We start from the raw sequence: 22,592 nt of genomic DNA on the forward strand, positions 1-22,592 counted from the left end.
GCTTTCTGAAGAGCACACCACCACACCTAATCCCATTATTTTTATATAGACTCCATGAATACTATCTTTTCATGTTACCATCACATGTCCATCTCTTGGCAGTTTTCAAGGCTTTTCAATTCCAGTCTCTGGTCTGGAACATGGGCCATTTTTGGCATTACTTTTTGAAATTATTAAAGTGAATACACACATACACTAAACAGTTGAACACAGCAGCAAATCAAAAGCTACACCAAAATACATGAATAAAAAGTATTCATAACCATAAAGGCACATGATTTTTTTTTTTTAATTTTTTTTTTTTTTGCAGTTTTGGCCGGGGCTGGGTTTGAACCCACCACCTCTGGCATATGGAGCCAGCACCCTACACCTTTGAGCCACAGGAGCCGCCCAAAGGCACATGATTAACAACACTGCACTGCAACTTCATTTTTGTTTTTTGAGACAGTCTCACTCTGTTGCCCCAGGCTAGAGTGCCATAATAATAGTTCACACCACAATGCCTAGCTAATTTTTCTAGGACTAGGGTTTACTCTAGCCCTTATTTTGGACAGAAACTTCCCCTGTCTTTGACCTTCTTAAACAAGCATTCTCTAAAGACAGTAGCTACTCAGTGCCTGAGGAATGGCTGTATATGCAAGGAAAAGAAACATGTAGGTACATTGTAAGAGAGGTGAGTAAAGACAAAAAAGTCAAGCATGACGTAGAATTAAAGGGGAAAAATGGCAACAGAAACTTTAGGGTCTATGTTTATTTATAAGCAAACATTCACTAACCAGGCTTTAGTGATTGACCTTCTCCAAACCTCTGCCTTCGTAAATTCTATACTTGTTTTCTGAACTAATCACAATTCTCCAGCATGGTTCACTTATATATAAACTATTTGGGTCTATTTTTGGAACCTTACCATGTGTTTTTTCATAATATCCCTTAAAAAAAGATAAAATCAAGTAACAAATTCTGTCTTCACACTGAGCAAATACCTCTAGCAGTTCTGCACTTTGCCAAACAATGCGCTGAAAAGCTGTTAGCACTCTCTGTTACTGTGAGGTGTATGCAGGCCAAACAATTTCTATAATAAACTCATGATGCTCTATTTGCAATTAAAAAAAATTATTGGTCCAAAATGTTTAAAATAGAAATGTTTTTCTTTCATAAAGACAGATAGAAGCTATAAAATTTTATTTATGTAATTAAAGATAATTACTCTATATGTTTCATGTGACTTAGAGCTATTGGAGAGTTTTAAGGGGCAAAGAGCCACATGGATTTGGCTCTAATAGATAAGCCAAGTCTTTTACAGCAAATGAATTTTCTTCTCCTTATATTTCACTATGTGGCAGGGTACACTGTTAGCCCTAATATGAGAAATGTCCCAGAAATGCCAGTATTTTATTTTTCAAACTAGCATAGCTAGTTAATAAAGGTTAAGGTCAGGAAGTATCATTGGTAGAAGAATAGATGGGAGTTTATAGTATCACTATTTTAGTTCCATTAAAGACTAGCAATTATTAGCACTGAGGATACGAATTATATCTTTCCAAGCCCAGTGAATAAAACCACCCTTTCTATTTTTTTCCACACAGAATTAAACATCAGCCATAGACCTAAGATGCAACATCAACGGAAGCATTTAAATAACCTTTAAAAATGTTTCCTGACAATGTAGGTGTATTTAGAATCTCTCTCCCCTCCCCTTACCCCTCTCAAAGGCAAAGGTGACCACTTCACTCTTCCTTGTCTAAAGTTTGTTCTGTACACTATGACAGAACTGCTTTTCACATACTGATTTCAGGTTCTTACTGCTGACTCACCCAACTCAGGCACACTTATATTTAGGTTCTGTTCCCGAAAAGGAACCACTGTTGACACTGGTGCTGCTCCTTCTGCAAAGTATATTCAAAGATTCAGATATTTTCAAATACCCCTCTCTCTCTTTACCAATGGATATTACTATAACATTTTGTTTTTAATAAGAGGCTTCTGACACTGCCTTACTATTTACTTATTTCAAATAGGTTACTCACACAGAAAGGACCAGGTCCACAGAGGGGCAAAGTTTGGCAGATAATAGCTTTAAATCTCAATCCCCTCAAAGTATTAAAGGAGCTGCCTCTCTTGTTTTATTTATTTTTTTAAGACACAGGATCTCACTCTGTTACCCAGGCTACAGTGCAGTGGCCCAATGATAGCTAATTGCAGACACAAACTCCTGGGCTCAAGCTATTCTCCTGCCTTACCACAAGTAGCTGGGACTACAGGCGTGGCTTCCCTCCCCTGGCTTGCATGTTAGCAAAGGCCCAAAGCAGGTTTATCTCCTAAAATGATTGTTTTCCACCAAGAGTTGCTAAGTACAGCTTATTGTGAAAAGGGCCGTTGTCTTTCCGGGAGTACTCATTGCCCTATGCCAGGATACCAGACAGCTACTCACCATTCTCTTATCATACTGTTAACTATTTTCTCCCAGTTCTTAAGACCCATTCTTAGAGACACTGTACTCTGTTCAGTGATGAGACCCATGTGATTGTGTACTCTTTGAATAAGCTACCTGGACCAGGACTAGAAAAGTAACGCAATCTGGGTCACCCAGTCTCATTCTTAGGAACTTGCAGTTGTGACAGAGGGGCTCCAATCAATCTCTGCTGATAACTTATTGAGGACAAAGATTGTACAAGAGCCTATTTCCTACAAAACATAAGGAGAAGAGAAGGCTGTAATGTGGAAAAAATGATGCAGGTGAATACAAGCTGAGGCAAGAGACTTTACCATCCCAAGTAGGGGAGTCAAATGGAGTTGTACAGAAAGCCAGCAACAAAAAGTAATTGTCTTGGTCTTCAGAGATTACCCAAGTGCTATGTTCTAATCCCATGTGAGGTCTGTATGTTTCCTTCCTTGGTTCCATGACATGTCCTTTGGTCTTCCTTTTGAGTTTAAGCTAATTTGAGCAGGTTCTATTCTTTGCAATTAAAACAGTGTTGCTGGATAGGGTAGCCCACACCTGTAATCCCAGCCATTTGGTAAGCTAAGGCAGGAGGATCACTTCAGCCCAGCAGTTTGAGTCCAACCTGAGCAATATAGAGAAATCCTTTTGTCTAAAAGAAATGTGAAAGAAAAAGGGGGGAAAAAAGTGTTGACTAAGACACACGTAAGTCTTTTTTTTTTTTTTTTTTTGATAAAGCAACATGTTTAATGATACATTGCTCTTCACACAGATGATTACTCAGACTTTTAATCTATAATCCAGGAATATACGATCATGCAGCTCAGACCAATTAGTTAAATCTAAAATAAATGACTTCTCACCACAACTACACTGTTAACACTGCAAGCCCTTTCTACAAAATGACCCTAATTTCACATGAAAGCAATTAGTGTAGGGGAATCAGAAACCTAGCTTTGTAGCCAAAAGTAAAAAACAAAGGAAAAATAGCAATTCAGCGGTTAGTTGGTGAAAGCAGGACACTCAGTGTCCTTCACTGTGCTGCTTTGCTCTTCTTACTCTTGCTCTTTTTGTCCCGCTTCTTCAGCCCATCCATGTTAGCTCTCAACAGGTTTGAATAAGCCATCTGAAACTTTTTCACTTCTTTAGAGCTCACCACAGTGCTGATCTTCTTTTTCCCATCTGTAGCTCTCAAACAGACACTTGTCTGCGGGATCGAAGCCCTCCACAGAACCTTTCTTTGGAAGGGCTTTAGTTTGAACATCATACTTTTTCAAGGTGATGTACACGCTGCCTGATGACCTGCACTTCTGGGAACAGCCTGGTCAGGTCTGTCAGGAACTGCTTGCTCTCCAGGAGCACCATCACAGCGTTCACGGTTCGACTTGGTCCAGTCCGATCTTGACACACCTAAGTCTTATAAGCAACTGATCAACTATCTCCTTTGATTGTTGGTTTGTTTTTTGAGACAGTTTCACTCTGTCACCAGGGTAGAGTGCCGTGGCGTCATAGCTTACAGCAACTCTAACTGGGGCTCAAGCGATCTTCTTGCCTCAGTTTTTCTATTTTTAGTAGAGACAGGGGTCTCACTTTTTGCTCAGGCTGGTCTCATGAGCTCAAGCAATCCACTCACCTCACCCTCCCAGAGTGCTAGGATCACAGGCATGAGCCACGGGGCCTGGCCTTATTTTTCTTTGTAATAACAGTCTTACTCTATTGCCTAGGCTAGAGTGCAGTGGTGTCATCACGCCTTGCTGCAACCTCAAGCAATCTTCCTACCTCAGCCTCCCGAGTAGCTGAGACTACAGGTACATACCTGGTTAATTTTTCTATTTTTTGTAGAGATGAGATCTCACTCTTGCGTAGGCTTCATCTACCTCTTCTTAAACCAACATTTCCTAGACACTCACTATGTGCAAGGTACTGAACTAGATGCTTTAAAGAGGGAAAATAAGATATAGACTTTGCTTTCAGAGAATTTAGTGGTAAACAGCTAACATGATACTAGAAATAACTTAAGTCAAGCTTTTCATTAAAAATTAGTAAAATGGATGAAGAACATAAAGTACAGTGGTATAGGAGCCAAATTTACCTAATGAAATAAAATGATACATACTTGAGAAAAAAATTTTGTGACAATTAAAAAACTACCAAAATTTTTTTTTTGTTGTTGAGACAGGGTCCCACTCTATGCCCCTGAGCAGAGTGCAGTGGGCCTGGTAGCTCACTACAACCTCAGACTTGGGCTGCGGCCACCCCGCTGCCTCAGCCTCCGGAAGCCGCTGGGATTACAGGCACTCGTGGCGGCGCCCGGCTGGGTTTTTCCATTTTTTTCATGAGTCGGGGTCTCACTGTCGCTCAGGTGAGTCTCGAACTCCTGAGCTCAAGCGATTCTCCCTCCTCAGCCTCTCACAGTGCTGGGATTACAGGCGTGAGCCACCGCGCCCGGCCCAAAAATTCTTTTGTAGATGTACAGACCTAATTTTTTATATATATATATCCACACACATACATGTGTACACATATAAAATTTGCACTGCTGTATATATAACATATCCATACTGTACAGTATATATTCACTGAACGTGATCATCCAATTAGATTATCCTCTATGGGCAATCTAAAGGATTTTTCAAGGCTAACTTTGATTCTGAGTATTTTCACCTAATGTGCAAATTTTAGGTCATAACCTCACATGTGACTTCATTGTATTTAACAGCCGGTTTCCTTAGAACTATTAAGAACTGTTATCCTTGGCCAGGCATCGTGGCTCATTCCTATAATACTAACATGCTGGGAAGCCAAAGTGGACCAATCGCTTGAGGGCACAAGTTCAAGACCAGCTTGAGCAAGACTGCAACTCTGTCTCTAAAAATAGCAGGTGCTGTGGTGGGCGCCTATAGTCCCACCTACTCTGGAGGCTGAGGCAAGAGGATCACTTAAGCCTAAGAGTTTGATTGCTGTGAGCTATCACACCATGGCACTCTACCCAGGATGGCAATGTGAGACCCTGTCTCAAATAAACAAACAAATCCTCATCTAACCTTTATATCAGAAAAATTTCAACAGAAAAATACATGCACAGGCTCGTGCCCGAAGCACAGTGGTTACAGCACCAGCCACACACACTGAGGCTGGCGGGTTCAAACCCAGCCCAGGGCAGCTAAACAACGACAAGTGCAACAAAAAATAGCCAGGCACTGTGGTGGGCGCCTGTAGTCCCATCTACTTGGGAAGCTGAGGTTAAGAGAATCATTTACGCACAAGAATTCGAGGTTGCTATGAGCTGTGACGCCACAGCACTTTACTGAGGGCGACATAGTGAGACTGTCTCAAAAAAAAAAAAAAATACATGCATTAAAAGGGCTAAATAGGGGGCAGCGCCTGTGGCTCAAAGGAGTGGGGCACCGGCTCCATATACCAGAGGTGGCAGGTTCAAACCCAGCCCCGGCCAAAAACTGCAAAAAAAAAAAAAAAAAAGACTAAATAGGCTTGGCGCACATAGCTCAGGGGTAAGGGTGCCGGCCACATGCACCAGCAGAGCTGGTGGGTTGGAACCCAGCCTGGGCCAGCTAAACAACAACAACAACAAAATAGCCAGGTGCTGTGGCAGGCATCTGTAGTCCTAGCTACTTGGGAGGCTGAGGCAAGAGAATCTCTTAAGCCCAAGAGTTTGAGGTTGCTGTGAGGGTGACAAAGTAAGACTCTGTTTAAAAAAAAAAAAAAAAAGACTAAATACATATGGCCACAGTACCTATGTGTGGAAAAATTAAATCTTTCATTTACACATTTACACACACAATCTGACAATTAAGTTCATGAACTTGGCACTGTGCACTTACATTGGCTATACCGTAAAAACAACTCAGTAAAGGTTTTTATAACCTTGGTATATCAATGTCTTACAGCTGTGTTCATGTTGACATGTGGCAGTATCTTGCAGAGTGGTGTTCATTATTGTTGTTGCATGTTTTTATGGGCCATTTTAAAAGTGTCTAAGGTTGAATTAGAGCAACAAACATTAAATATCTTGCTAAACCTGGCAAGAGTGGCTCAGTGCCCATAATTCAGTGGTTAGGGCACTGGCCACATGCACTAGGGCTAGTGGGTTCAAACCTGGCCTGGGCCTGCTAAACATCAATGATGACAACAACAACAACAACAACAACACAAAATAGCCAGGCATTGTGGCAGGTTCCTGTAGTCCCAGCTACTGGGGGAGGCTGAGGCAAAAGAATCGCTTAAACCCAACAGTTTGAGGTTGCTGTGAGCTGTGACACTATGGCTCTCTACTGAGAGCCACAAAATGAGACTCTGTCTCAAAAAAAAAAAAAAAAAAAAAAAAAATGAAACAAACAAAGAAACACCCTGGCAAGAGTGAAAGTGAAATCAGGGACATGGTAGTTCATGTTTATAGGGATAATGCCATAAGGAAAACAGCAGTACAAATGGGTTAAATGTTTTTCTGAGGGGGGAGAAAATGTCACTGATGAAGAGAGGTCAGGGGAAGCCAGTAACAAGCAGTACAGATGAAAACATTGTGAAAACTGGCTCGGCGCCCATAGCTCAGTGGTTAGGGTGCCAGCCATATACACTGAGGTTCAAACCCAGGTTCAAACCTGGCCCAGGGCGATAAACAATAATGACAACTGCAACCAAAAAATAGCTGGGCATGGTGTTGGGCGCCTGTAGTCCCTGCTACTTGGGAGTCTGAGGCAAGAGAATTGCTTAAGCCCAAAAGCTGGAGGTTGCTGTGAGCTGTAATGCCACAGCACTCTACTGAGGGTGACATAATGAGACTCTGTTCAAAAGAAAACATGGTAAAACCTCATGATCTATCCCTCAATGATTATTTTCTTTACCGGAAAATAAAGGAAATATTGAAAGGAGGGCATTTCGATAATATTCAGGACATCAAGGGTAATAATGACAGCTCTGATGGCCATTCCAGAAAATGAGTTCCCAAATTGTTTTAAAGGGTGGACTAGGCACTGGGGTTAATGCATAGCTTCCTAAGGGGAGTACTTCGAAGGTGACCGCAGTGATATTCTGCAATGAGGTATGTGGCACTTTCTCCAAGATGAGTTCATGAACTCAATTATCCAATTGTGTGTGTGTGTGTATATATATATATTTTTTTAATTTTTTGAGACAGAGTCTCATTTCGTTGCTTTCAGTAGAGTGCTGTAACGTCATAGCTCACAGCCACCTCAAACTCCTGGGCTTAAATGATCTTCCGGTCTCAGCCTTCTAAGTAGCTGGAACTACAGACAATACCCAGCTATCTTTAGAGACAGGGTTTCACTCTTGTTCAGGCTGGTCTCAAACTCCTGAGCTCAGCCAATCTACCTGCCTTGCTTGGCCTCTGAGAGTGCTAGGATTACAGACGTGAGCCACCATGTCTGGCCAATATTTCCTTTTTTATTTTTGAGACAAAGTCTTGCTCTGTTGCCCCAGCTAGAGTGCAGTAGCACCATCATAGCTCACTGCAACCTCAAACTCCTGGGCTCGAGCAATCCTACTCTCTCAGTCTCCCAAGTAGCTGGGACTAATAGGCATGCACCACCATACCCAGCTATTTTTTCTATTTTTTTTTTTGTAGAGACAGGGTCTCACTCTTGCTCAGGCTGGTCTGGAACTCCTAACCTCTAGGGATCCTCCTGCCTCGGCTTCCCACAGTGCTAGCATTACAGGCATGAGCCACTGCCTTTGGCCTATATTTTTCCTAAACTTTCAGTGATATTAGTTTTTTCTTGAATTTCCAAATTACTGCCCCCACCATGATTGCATACATTTATTGCAGAGCAAAGGTAAACAAAATACAAGGAGAAGAGAATATATTTCTTCAAGACAGGTCCCTCTCCATTAGTGGAGAAGCCCCTAACTTTTTTAAGTGCATTTCTTTTTTCCCTTCAGGCAAGCTGTACATAGAGAATTGCAAATACCTTCTCTAAAGTTATTCCCTGATTTAGGTAGCAGAGTAGCAGACAGAAAGAGCTATCTTTGTTGAACTGTAGTTGTTCAGAGTACAGCCAAGGCAAAAGTTGACAAGATTATGTCTACTGCCTCAACGTGATTGTGTCCAAATAAATCTCTAGCAACTCATTTACTTACATATCACCTATAGCTTCTTCTGTGGCACAAGGGCAACAGTGAGTACCTGCCTCAGAGACAGTTGGCCCACAAAGCCTAAAATATTTACTATCTGGCCTTTTACGCCTGTTAGGCCCAAAGATCTGCACTGGGGATGAGAATGACACATAGTTCCTACTTGCAGAAGGTAGGAATTTCACATGAACTCTTGGCTGCTCTGAGCTTGTAGATAACAGTAAATAGGTATGTCTCTAACAGTATTCTAAATCCTTATAGAAATAATTTGTAGGACCTTGCACTAATATCCTTAATTATTTGCTCATCTATTTTCTTTTCTTTCTTTTTTTTTTTTTTTGAGACACAGCCTCAAGCTGTCGCCCTGGGTAGAATGCCGTAGCATCACAGCTCACAGCAACCAACAACCTCCAACTCCTGGGCTCAAGCGAGTCTCCTGTCTCCGCCTCCCAAGTAGCTGGGACTACAGGCGCCCGCCACAAGGCCCAGCTATTTTTTGGTTGCAGCCGTCATTGTTGTTTGGCGGGCCCAGGCTGGATTCGAACCCGCCAGCTCAGGTGTATGTGGCTGGCGCCTTAGCCGCTTGAGCCACAGGCGCCGAGCCTGCTCATCTATTTTCTTAATGTAGTTAATCAAGAATAGCTGGTACAGCAAATGAAGAGGCTGAGAGTTTGGAGAGGGGAGTATATGTAAGACAGACTCCCCTCAACTGCACATTGATCTTATTGCCATGCTGATATTTCATCAATTTAACAGACATCTGTTGAAACTCTTCTTTGGATGAAGTGATATGTACATAATACAATAATAAAAGACGCTTCTTGATCTTAAAAAGCTCAAAAGCCAGAAGGATATTATACTGCAAAAAGTTTGCAGAGTGATACAGATCTTTCTATAAAGCCTCTCACTAAAGCACCTCAAGAGTAGGATACACTTCATTGAGATAATTTCTATATTCTGCAAAATGAAAATACTAAAAAAAGAATGGGAGCTTTGCTCACTGCCATGCTACAGCACAGGTCAGCAACTGTGGCTCACAAGTGAAATCTAGCCCACTTGTGTTCTGTATGATCGGCAAACTAAGAATGAAAAGTTTCTACATTTTTAAATGTTTAGGGGGGAAAAATCTGAATAATAACAATATTTTATGACATTCAAAAATTACATAAAATTCAAATTTAAACATCTGTAAAAGAAGTTTCATTGGAATACAGCTCATTCATTTATATATTGTCCCTGGCAACTTGTGTGGTTTAAGGGCAAAGACGAGTAGCTGGCCCAGAAAACCTAAAATATTTAGTATCTGGCCTTTTAGTCTATCTGCTTTCATAATAAATCTTATCTTCCACACTAGAAGCAAATATACCTATCTTTCCTTTTTCTATGGGTAATGATATCTACTAACATTCCCATAGACCATTGCATTAAACTTTACTTGTGGTGTTTCAGTAGTTCAGCATCAAAACCACACTTTCTTTGAGAATTCATAGATGAATCCAGTCATAAGGACCAATGTTAATTGAACCAGTTGCTCTGGTCCTTATATAATGGTTTCAAGTTGATTTTACATAATCAAAAATAAGGCAATTAAATATTTTCTTCTGAGGTCCAAGTGTCCCCTTCAAACTGGCATGAAAGGCTATAAAGTTGTAGAAGTAAAAGCATTCATTCTCACCAAGGAGACTCAAGTGAGGATAATTATATTTCGATGTGACCACACTTAGCTTGTCTGAAAAAAACAAACATTTCCCTAAAAATGACAGATGTGATTGGTTCACCACAGCTGGGATTCTGACGTATTGAGTCAGAGAAAGGACTGAAAAATACTAATTCACTATTGCGTGGGAATCCATCTAAAGTCTTCACAGCTGAAATGATTTCATCACCCTTCACTCTCATTTTTTAAAAGACCTTTGGGGAAAAAATGCAAATTTTAAGGATATTTCCACTTTTACAGGAAAGTTGTATCTTTCATTCTAATGTAAAACAGTATTACCTTGTGTTTATAAAGCACTTTCCCATTAAGAATTCAAAGCCTTGGGTGGCGCCTGTGGCTCAGTCGGTGAGGCGCCAGCCCCATATACCCAGGGTGGCAGGTTCAAACCCAGCCCCGGCCAAACTGCAACCAAAAAATAGCCAGGTGTTGTGGCGGGCGCCTGTAGTCCCAGCTACTCGGGAGGCTGAGGCAAGAGAATCGCTTAAGCCCAGGAGTTGGAGGTTGCTGTGAGCTGTGTGAGGCCACGGCACTCTACCGAGGGCCATAAGGTGAGACTCTCTCTCTACAAAAAAAAAAAAAAAAAAAAAAGAATTCAAAGCCTTTATCTCATTCAACTCCAGCAGGTCTGAAATGTAGAATGTAAATGTTTTGGCACAGTAACTGAGATAACGCCAGAAAGGCTATGTTAACCACTGTGATAAAAATGTGTCAAATGGTTTATGAAGCGAGTGTATGATGCCCCATGATCATATCAATGTATACAGTTATGATTTAATAAAAAAAAAAAAAAAAGAAACAAGGTTTTCTTGTTGTATGAATAAGGAAACTGAGGCATTGTAGGGCACATGGTTAACCCTGAGTCACACAGAAAACAGTGGGGAAAATGTGCACTGAATTTTTTTCCTCACTTGAATTCTTGGCTATCTCCACTTATTTACACTATCCAGAATTAAGGATGGGAATGTCTAAAAAAATCCTTCACAATCCTCAAAATATAATTTCAAGGACAAGAAAACTTTTCCCTAAATGTAGTACAGCAGAACCTCCACAGTTGACCACCTCAAGTTTACCTAATTTTCACAGAATGGACATGCACAACATGTGTGTATTAGTACAGTAGGCCTAGTTCCTTATGTAGACCCCCTCTGTATGTTGACAGGTTTGTTACAGTTTTTTGGGTAGTCATCTTGCAGAGACTCTACTGTGCTTGTTTCCTCTTTCTATATAGTACCTCTGGCAGAGAGACCTCTGAAAAGTTTATACATGAAAAGAAAGGATCCAGATTTTACTTTATTTATTTATTTGAAACAGAGTCTCACTATGTAACCCTTGGTAGAGCGCCGTAGCATCACAGCTCACAGCAACCTCCAACTCTTGAGCTTAAGAGATTCTTTTGCCTCAGCCTCCCAAGTAGCTAGGACTACAGGCGCCTGCTACAACGCCAGGCTATTTTTTGTTTGCAGTTGTCATTGTTGTTTAGCAGGCCTGGGCTGGGATCTAACCCACCAGCTTTGGTGTATGTGGCCAGTGCCCTACTCACTAAGCTATGGGCGCTGAGCCCAGATTTTACTTTCTTTTACGAAATTCATCCTTTCTTCCCTTGTCATGTGAACTTTCTACCAAATGGAGACAGAAAGGCTTTTTCTAAATTCCTTAAGCACTACAAAGGGACAATGAAATTAAGGCACTATTATTATTACTATTTTTTTTTTTTTAGTGGTAAAATAGGATTTTATTAGAAAGGAATACGTAATAAGTAAAAAGCACCAGAGCTTCTGGCAAAGGGGAAGACTCAAGTTGGAAGTTTCCCTGAAATTGAGGCATATTAGACAGAAAGGTTTTTTGAAAATTCTTTGAGCACCTTTAAGGGTCAACTAAGTTGAGGAATATTACACTTAGAAGAGTCACTTCTCCTTTAATTTATACTTCCATGTTTCTAATATATCTTTTGAAGTCTGTATACTTGAATTCTTGTGTACTATTGCCTCTGCTTAGCTGGCTTATAAGGTGCTCCTACTGATGTTCATACTATAGGAGGTCTTATCAATTTCTCATTGTCCTATGATTTCTCCAGGTCTATGCTTTATTCAGCCTTTCAAACAGAGGCATGTTCATGTCAATTTAATAGTAGGCTACATTCAAAGCTCTGTTTGAATGGTAAGAAACAGCAACTCTTGTCTTTTCTGCATGCATATAAAACCATTCCCTCTATCTAATTTCAAAATTGCAAAGCCCATCTATTAATACTTTCTTTAACCATAGCATAAAGGCTTCAGTGGGTAAAAATGGTTTGCAAACAGACGAGGGTCCTCAAACTTTTTAAACAGGGGGCCAGTTCACTGTCCCTCAGACTGTTGGAGGGCGGGACTATAGTTAAAAAAAAAAAAACTATGAAATTCCTATGCACACTGCACATATCTTATTTTGAAGTAAAAAAACAAAACGGGAACAAATACAATCACATCACCCCATGTGGCCCACGGGCCAGAGTTTGAGGACCCCACCTTTCAGTGTACAGACACCCTATGCATTCAAAATAAATGATTACTCTGGAAAGAAAAGTTTGAAAACCTAAATAGCCCAGAGCCTTAAAAGGGTTTCAAGGTAACAAAAACAGACTTCTACTTCACAAAATTTGGGAGTGCCATGCAAAACAGAAAATTCTATTCTTTCACTGGGGGAAATGTCCATCCTTTGCCTCAATTTTATCAATTTTCTATTACTATTTTAAAATTAGGTAAGGGAAAATATGTGGATGGTTCCAGGCATCTACTGGGTATATGCTCACAAGACAAAAAAAATCTGTACAAAAACATGAGAAAAACACTCCTTTTTCAGGACTGCCTATTGTGTGACCCTTAGGGAAGTTATGAAACTTCCCTGAGCTCAAAAATGGGGACAAATGAAATAATCATACCAAAAACTAGACTGAGCCTTACCAACTCAGGCTCTTCGTTATAGCCATAGCCCATCCTTCTGAGCTCATACTTTCAGAGTATCCCTTATTTCTGGAATCATGCCAGGACTGTATGCTGCCTCCCAGAGGTAAAATCAAAGTTGCAACCCAACCCTGTATACTCAAGCCGTGAGCAGGTGCCTCAGAGTCACAGATCCTGGTGCTGTGAGTCATCCATACCCAACCCTGCCATGGAGAGTAAACCTGCACATCGAGGCCCAGGTGCCACAGTATGTTCATGAGAACCTGAAGCTAGTATCCTGGTTCCATAGCTTCTCTGAGCACCTGCAATGAGAACCCAGAGTCATAGCAGCTGCCTGTAGACCATATCAGACTTAATACTAAGAGGGAACCCCTGACATAAGTCTCGTCATTGTAGGAAAAATGAGAATAAAAGGATTCCAAAGCCTTTGCCACTAAGGATATAAGCATTTTACCATCACTGCCACCACCGTAAAAATTCTAGAGCCCAGGTCACTGAGGCACCCAAAGTTCCTGCTGACATTTAATGTAGCTGAAAAAGTTACACAAAAAACATGAATACTGACAATTAAATTCAAGAACTCTAGAAAAAGTGCTACATACCTCATTGCAAAATATCACTGCAGTCACCTTTGAAGCCTCTGCTTAGCTGGCTTATAGCCCTTAGGAAGCTACGCATCAACTCCAGTGCCTAGTCCACCCCCCCCTTTTTTTTTTATTAAATCATAGCTGTGTACATTAATGCGATCATGGGGCACCATACACTGGTTTTATAAACAGTTTGACACATTTTCATCACACTGGTTAACATAGCCTTCCTGGCATTTTCTTAGTTATTGTGCTAAGACATTTACATTCCACATTTACTAAGTTTCACATATACCCTTGTAAGATGCACTGTAGTCCACCCTTTAAAACATTTTCTGGAATGGCCATCAGAGCTGTCATTATTACCCTTGATGTCCTGAATATTATCAAAATGCCTTCCTTTCAATATTTCCTTTATTTTCCAGTAAAGAAAATCATCATTGAGGGACAGATCAAGTGAGTAGGGAGGTGTTCCAATACAGTTATTTGTTTACTGGCTAAAACTCCCTGATAGGCAGTGCCATGTGAGCTGGTGCACTGTCATGATGCAAAAGTCACACATTTCTCATGCCAAAATTTTCAGTTCAGATTTTCCTGTTTGTTTTTCTATTGATGTTTACTTGGTCTGCTATGCTTCTCACAGTTAGCTGACAACTCTGACACACAATTTGATGAATTTTTATAATGTTTTCATCAGTTCTGCTTGTTACTGGCTTCCCCTGATTTCTCTTCACCAGTGACACTTTCTCTCCCCTCAGGGAAATATTTAATCCATTTGTACACTGCCATTTTCCTTATGGCATTATCCCCATAAACTTGAACTAACATGTCCCTGATTTCACTTTCACTCTTGCCAGGTTTAACAAGATATTTAATATTTATTGCTCTAATTCAACCTTGGACATTCCTGCAATGGCACATAAAAACATGCAACAACAATAACGAACACTCTGCAAGATACTGCCACATGTCAACATGAATATAGCTGTAAGACACTGATATACAAAGGTTATAAAACCTTACCAAGTTGTTCATACAATGCTGCTAAGTAAGCCGCATGCACCAAGTTCATGATCTTAATTATTAACCTCTTATATCACTGAATGTACCCAGACATAAATCCAATCATCACATCTTTTGCAACTGGCACGCTAAGACCTAAATGCAAAGAAAAGTCTTTCTCTATGAACAATATTCTAGAAAGCTTGAAAGGGGAAACTATTCCATTAAAAGTCAGACATCAACACAGGGACATAAGAAAAATTAAAAAAGCAAGGAAATATGACATCATCATGGAACATAACTCTCTAGTAACAGACTTCAATGAAAGGGAAATTACAAATTACTGGGAAAGGAATCCAAAAAATGATCTTAAGGGAACCTAAATGAGATATAAGAAAATATAGACAGGTAATTCAACAAAATCAGAAGAATAATTCATGATACGAACAAGAAATTTAACAAGGAAATACATATAACAGAAAGGAGCAAACAAATTCTGCAGCTGAAAACTTCAATTAATTAAATAAGAAATATATTAGAGAGCTTTCACCAACAGACTTGATCAAGCAGAAGAAAGAATCTGAACTTGAAGTTAGCCTACTTGAAATCACTCAGTTAAAAAAATAATAAAAATGAAAAAGAGGGCGGGGTGTGGTGGCTCATACCTATAATCCTAGCACTCTGGGAGGCCGGGCCAGTGAATTGCCTGAGCTTAGGAGTTCAACACCAGCTTGAGCAAGAGCAAGACTAAAAATAGCCAGGCACTGGAACAGGCACTGGAACAGCTATTTGGGAGGCTGAGGCAAGAGAATTGCTTGAGCCCAAGAGCTTGAGGTTGCTGTGAGTTATGATACCACGACACTCTAACCAGGGTGACAAAGTGAGACTCTGTCTCAAAAAAAAAAAAAAAGAAAAGAAAAGAGTGAAGAAAGACTACAAAACTTACAGGACAATATTAAGCTAACAAATATTCATATTGTAGGGTTTCCAGGAGAAGAGATAGAGAAAAAATCTATAATAATAGCTACAGACTTCTCAAGTCTAATGGGAGACACAGACATCCAAAAGAAGAAACTCAAAGATTCTCAAGTATTTTAAACCCAAAAGGTCTGCCCTAAGGCACATTATAGTGAAATTTCAAAAAGTCAAAGAGAAAGAGAATTTTTTTTTTTTTTTTACTTCAAACACAAGGTCTCACATATTTATTATTACACCAGCTTATTAGGGAATAGCACATAAATGAAGAGAAAACTCATTTTCCCAATGAAGTGTGGCAAATGTTCAAGTGATGACATTTTCAGCTTGATATGGTAAGACGATGATAGTGACCGTAATACAGCATATGTACATGCCGTCTCATGTGCAATTTCTTATAGACCCAGCTTGGTTCTTCTCCAGTGTCTCCTCTTCGAGTCGTACCTGATTTTATTACCGGTTTTCATTCAAATCCACTGGGGAATGGGACGATTTTGTTTTTGTTTCTTGGCCAAAAACCACTTGATTCTGAAAGTCTTATAAGAGGACATGGCGACAAACAAGACTACTCACACTCACCACAATGGAGAAGAGCCGAGAAAGAAATTCTTTTAGCAAGAAAAAAAATTGAGTCACATATAACAGAATCCCCACTATACTAATAGCAAATTTCTCAGCAGATACTTTAATACCAAGAAAGAATGTATTGATACACTCAAAATACTGGAAAGAAAAAAAAAATTGCCAGCCAGTAATACTGTATTCAGCAAACCTATCCTTTAAAAACAAGGGAGAAAAAACATTCTCAGGTGAGCAAAAACTGAATTTGTGGGCTCGGTGCCTGTAGCTCAAGCGGCTAAGGCACCAGCCACATACATCAGAGCTGGTGGGTTGGAATCCAGCCCCGGCCTGCCGAACAATGATACCTACAACCAAAAAATAGCTGGGCGCCTGTAGTCCCAGCTTCTTGGGAGGCTAAGGCAAGAGAAACACTTAAGCCCAGGAGCTGGAGGTTGCTGTGAGCTGTGATGCCACAGCATTCTACCCAGGGTGACAGCTTAAGGCTCTGTCTCAAAACAAACAAACAAACAACAACAACAAAAAAAAAACCTGAATTTGTCACCAGTAGACCAACCTTATAAAAAATGCTCCGGCGATGCCTGTGGCTCAGTCAGTAGGGTGCTGGCCCCATATATCAAGGGTGGTGGGTTCAAACCCAGCCTTGGCCAAACTGCAACAGAAAATAGCTGGGCTACTTGGGAGGCTGAGGCAAGAGAATCACCTAAGCCCAGGAGTCGGAGGTTGCTGTGAGCTGTGATGCCACAGCACTCTACCAAGGGCCACAAAGTGAGACTCTGTCTCTAAAAAAAAAAAAAAAAAAACAGGGCGGCACCTGTGGCTCAGTGAGTAGGGCATCGGCCCCATATGCCAAGGGTGGCAGGTTCAAACCCAGCCCCAGCCAAACTGCAACAAAAAAATAGCCGGGCGTTGTGGCGGGCACCTGTAGTCCCAGCTGCTCGGGAGGGTGAGGCAAGAGAATCGTGTAAGCCCAAGAGTTAGAGGTTGCTGTGAGCCGTGTGACGCCATGGCACTCTACCTAAGGGCAGTACAGTGAGACTCTGTCTCTACAAAAAAAAAAGAAATGCTCAAGAGGGACGGAGGGAGGTGGGTGGGGCCTTGGTGTGTGTCACACTTTATGGGGGCAAGACATGATTGCAAGAGGGACTTTGCCTAACAATTGCAATCAATGTAACCTGGCTTATTGTATCCTCAATGAATCCCCAACAATTTAAAAAAAAAAAAAGAAAGAAAATCATTAAATACTCCTTAGGAGGGTAAATACATTGGAAAAAAAAAAGAGTGTAGAAAGGAAAAAAAGGCCCATCTAAACAAAAGAAAATTCCCAAACCAGAAGCAACACCTTCTCTGGATGAGAAGAAACCAGCACAAGAATTCTGAGAGTATGAAAAGTCAGAGTGACAGAACACCCCCAAAGAATCACACCAGCTATATAGCAAGGGATCTCAACCAAAATGAAAATACTGAAATGACAGATAAAGAATTCCAAATATGAATTATAAACAAACTCAATGAGATCTGAGAGAAAATGGAAAACAAACTCAAAGAAACAAAAACATGTAGAAAATGAATGAAAAATTTACTAAAGAGACAGACATATTAAAAAAAAATAGAACTTCTGGAAATGAAAATTTCATTTAGGAAAATACAAAACATAGTGGAAACTTTTAAGAATGGACTAGACCAGGCAGAAGAAAGAATTTCAGAGCTTAAAGACAACTTTTTCAATTTAACACAGTTGGTCAAAAATAGAGAATAAAGACTTGATCTAGTTAATTTTTAGGAACTATGCAGAAATCCTTGTGATCTTTCCCTTTTCACTTCTAATCATATGTTAACGAAGTAGAAACCATTAACAGGATGATTTGTCTTTGTTAAAGTTATTTACATTTTCCAATCATACTGTAAGATGAAATATATGTCTTTTGTCCATGCTACTTCCCTGTACTGTCTATGGTACTTCCCTGTAGACAATTCTCTTGGGATACTATAAAATAAAGCTGATTTTGTGCCTTGAAAAAAAAAAAAAATGCTCAAGAGAGTTTGGCACCTTCAAGTGAAAAGACTATACTCACAATCAAGAGAACATGCAAAGAGGCCAGGTGTGGTGGCTCGCATCTGCAATCCTAGCACATCAATAGGCAAAGGCAGCAGGACTGCTTGAGGCCCAGAGTTCAAGACAAACCTGACCAAAAGCATGACACTGTCTTTAAAGAAATTAAGAAAAATTAAGCAGGCATGGTAATGTGCTGTATGTAGTCCTTGCTACTCAGGAGGCTGCCTTAAGCAGATCACTTAGGCTCAGGAATTTCAGGTTACAGTAAGCTATGATGATGCCAACTGCAATCTAGCCCCGGGACAAGAGTAAGGCACTGACTCAACAAAAATAACACACCATACAAAGTCAATAGTAGAACAGATATACAAAGAAGAAAGATAAAAGAATCAAATTTCATTACTGTAGAAACCACCAAACTATTTTATAATCTGAAATGACAGTAAGAGAGCAAAGAAGGAAAAAAGTAGTAACAAAAATCCAGGAAATGATTAAGAAAAGGACAAGAATAAATCCTAACCTATCAATAATAACTTTGAATATAAACATATTGGCCATGCATGGTGTTTCACACCTGTAATCATAGTACTCTGAGAGGCTGAGGTGGGAGAATAACTTGAGCTCAGAAGTTCAAGATCAGCCTGAGGAAGAGCGAGAACCCAACTCTGAGTCTACTAAAAGTAGAAAAATCAGTTTCGGTGCCTGTGGCTCAAGCAGCTAAGGCGCCAGCCACATCCACCTGAGCTGGTGGGTTCGAATCCAGCCTGGGACTGCCAAACAACAATGACGGCTGCAACCAAAAATATAGCTGGGCGTTGTGGCAGGCGCCTGTAGTCCCAGCTACTTGGGAGGCTGAGGCAAGAGAATCACTTGAGCCCAGGAGTTGGAGGTTACTGTGAGCTGTGATGCCATGGCACTCTACCCAGGGCACTCTTTTTGAGGCTCTGTTTCAAAAAAAAAAAAAAAGAAAAGAAAAATCAGCTGGGTGTCACAGGGCGCACTAGTCCCAGTCACTTGGGAGGCTAAGGCAAGAGGATCACTTGAGCCCAGAAGTTGGAGGTTGTTGTGAGTTAGGCTCATGCCATGGCACTCTAGTCTGGGCAACAGAGTAAGACTCTCTCTCTCTAAAAAAAAAAAAAAAAAAGGAGGGAGGAGGAGGAGGAAAAGAAGAAGGAGAAAAGGAAAAAAAAGAACATATTATCTGAGTGTCATAGTATGTACCTGTGCCTGTAGTCCTAGCTACTAGGAAGGCTGAAGTAGGAGAATCACTTCAGCCCAGGAATTCAAAGTTACATACAGTGAGCTCTGATGATGCCCGTATACTCCAGCCTGTCCAACACGAAACAGTTTTAAAAAAAGTGAAGATTTTGGCTGGGTGTAGTGGTCCTGAGATAATGCTTGTAATGCCAGGACTTTGGGAGGCCAAGGCAGGAGGATTGCTTGAGTCCAGGTAGGTGTTCAAGGCTGCAGTGAGCTACGATCATGTCACTACACTCCAGCCTGGGTTACAGAGAAAGATTTTGTCTCTCTTTTTTTTTTTTTACTTTTGCAGTTTTTGGCCAGGGCTGGGTTTGAACCCGCCACCTCTGGCATATGGGGCCAGACCCCTACTCCTATGAGCCACAGGCACCACCCAAGATTTTGTCTCTTAAAAAAAAAGAGAGAGAGAGAGATTGAAAATAAGCAACCTACTCATGCATCTCAAGGAATGAACTAAACCCAAATTCAGTAGAAGGAAAGAAAAACATCAGAGCAGAAATAAACAGAATTAAAGATAAAAAAACCACAAGAGATCAACAAAACAAAAAGTTGGTTATTAAAAAGATAATCAAAATTGCCAAGCCATTACCTACACTAACCAAGAAAAAGAAAAGACCCAAATAAATAAAATCAGAACCAAAAAGGGAGATAAGACAACTGATACTGATGAAATATAAAAGGTTCATTAGAGACTACTGTGAACAACTACTTACCAACAAATTGGAAAGCCTAATGAAAATGGATAGATTGCTAGACAAGATTGAACCAAGAAGAAATAGAAAACCTGAACAAGCCAAACAAGACTGAAGCCGTAATAAAGACTATTCCATCAAAGGAAAGCCTACGACCGATGGTATCACCACTGAATTCTATCCAACATTTAAACAAGATTAATACTAATTCTTCTCAAACTCTTCCAGAAAATTGAAGAAGAGGGAACTTTTTTTTTTTTGAGACAGAGTCTCACTATGTCACCCTCAGTAGGGTGCTGTGGCATCACAACTCAAGCAACCTCAAACTCTTGGGCTTAAGCAATTCTCTTGCCTCAGTCTTCCAAGTAGCTGGGACTATGGGCACCCGCCGTAATGCCCGACTATTTTTTGGTTACAGTTGTCGTTGTTTAGTAGTAGGTCCAGGCCGGGCTGGAACCTGTTGTTGGAGCCGGGTATGGTGTATGTGGCGGGCGCCCTACTCACTGAGCTACAGGCACCGAGCCGCCGAGCCGGAGAAGAGGGAATTCTTCTAAACTCATTCTGCATCTCAGCATTACTCTGACACCAAAACCAGACAAGAACACAATAATAAAAGAAAACTATAAGCCAAAATACTTGATGAACATAGATACAAAAAAAAAAAATCAATAAAATATTAGGAAACTGATCCAGCACAGCACATTAAAAAATCATTCACCGTGATCAAGTGCGATTCATCCCAAGGATGGTTCAACATATACAAATTGATACATCACATCAATAAAATGAGGGGCAAAAACCATATGATCATGTCAACATAAGCAGAAAAGGCATTTGATAAAACTCAACACCACTTTAGGATAAAAACACTCAACAAATTAGGTATAAGTGAAATATACCTCAATACAAATAAAGGCCATACATGACAAACCCACAACTAACATCATATTAGGAAAAAGCTTTTCCTCTAAGAACTGGAACAAGACAAGGATGCCTACTTTCATCACTCTTATTCAACACAGTACTCAAAAGTCCTACCCAGAACAATTATGCAAGAGAAAAAAATAAAGAACATCCAAATTAGAAAGTAGGAAGTAAATCTGTTCCTGTTTGCCAATGACAAGATCATATATATAGCAAATCTCAAAGACTCCACCAAGAAACTATTAGAATTTATAAAAGAATTCAGTAAAGTTGCAGGATATAAAATCAACATACAAAAATCAAGTGTTTCTGTATGCCAACAATGAACTATCTCAGGAAAAAAAAAATCTCTTTTGCAATAGCTACAAAAATAAAACACCCATGAATATATTTAACCAAAGAGGTAAAAGAGTCCTACAAGGAAAACTATAAAACACTGATAAAAGAAATTGAAGAAGTCACAAAAAAAGGGGAGAAAGATATCCTATGTTCATGACTTGGTAGAATTAACACTGTAAAAATGAACAAAAGCAATCTACAGATTGAATGCAAGCCCTATCAAAGAACCAATGACATTCTTCAGAGAAATAGAAGAATAATCCTAAAACGTATATGAAACCATAGAAGACCCTGAATAGCCAAAGCAATTCTAAGCAAAAAGAACAAAGCTGGAGGCAACACACGCTTCCTGATGTCAAAATATACTATAAAGCTCTTTAACCCAAATAGGTACTGGCATAAAGATGGACATGCAGACCAATGAAACAAAATAAAGAAACCAGAAATAAATCTACATTATTTATAGCCAACTGATTTTCAACAAAGGTGCCAAAATCATTCTATAGGGAAAGGAAAGTCTCTTAGTAAGTCATGCTGGGGAAACTGGATATCCACATGTAGAAAAATGTAGCTGGATCCCTATATCTTCTCATATTGAAAAATCACATCAAAATGATTAAAGGCTTAAATGTAAGATCTAAAACCATGAAACTACTAAAAGAAAACACTGGAGAAATGCGTCAGGCCACTGGTCTTGGCAAAGATCTTTTTGGATAGAACTTCCAAAGAGTTCTCATATGTGGTAGCTTAAAAAAGTATATCTCATAGAGGTAGAGAATAGAATGATGATTATTAAAGGCTGGGAAGCCTTGGGGGAAAGGAATAAAAAGAGTTTAGTTTACAGATACAAATACATAATTTGTTAAAAGGAATAAGTTCTAGTGTTAGCACATTAGAGTCATTACAGTTAGTAACAGTTTATTGTATATTTATTTCAAAATAGCTAAAAGAGATCTGAAATGTTTCCAACAGAA

The 22,592-nt window shown here is 40.0% G+C and overlaps 1 protein-coding gene and 2 pseudogenes across 3 annotated transcripts in view; all 3 read right to left on the reverse strand.

Annotated features, from left to right (window-relative positions):
• The window catches only part of CSNK1G1 (casein kinase 1 gamma 1), a 224,844-nt gene that overhangs the window by 77,158 nt on the left and 125,094 nt on the right, over window positions 1-22,592 (reverse strand). The gene's annotated exons all lie outside the window — the stretch shown is intronic.
• LOC128588316 (signal recognition particle 14 kDa protein-like) lies at window positions 3,211-3,858 on the reverse strand (annotated as a pseudogene).
• LOC128588317 (60S ribosomal protein L39-like) lies at window positions 16,164-16,319 on the reverse strand (annotated as a pseudogene).

Source organism: Nycticebus coucang, chromosome 6 (genome assembly GCF_027406575.1).
Source record: "Nycticebus coucang isolate mNycCou1 chromosome 6, mNycCou1.pri, whole genome shotgun sequence".
Lineage (NCBI taxonomy): Eukaryota > Metazoa > Chordata > Mammalia > Primates > Lorisidae > Nycticebus > Nycticebus coucang.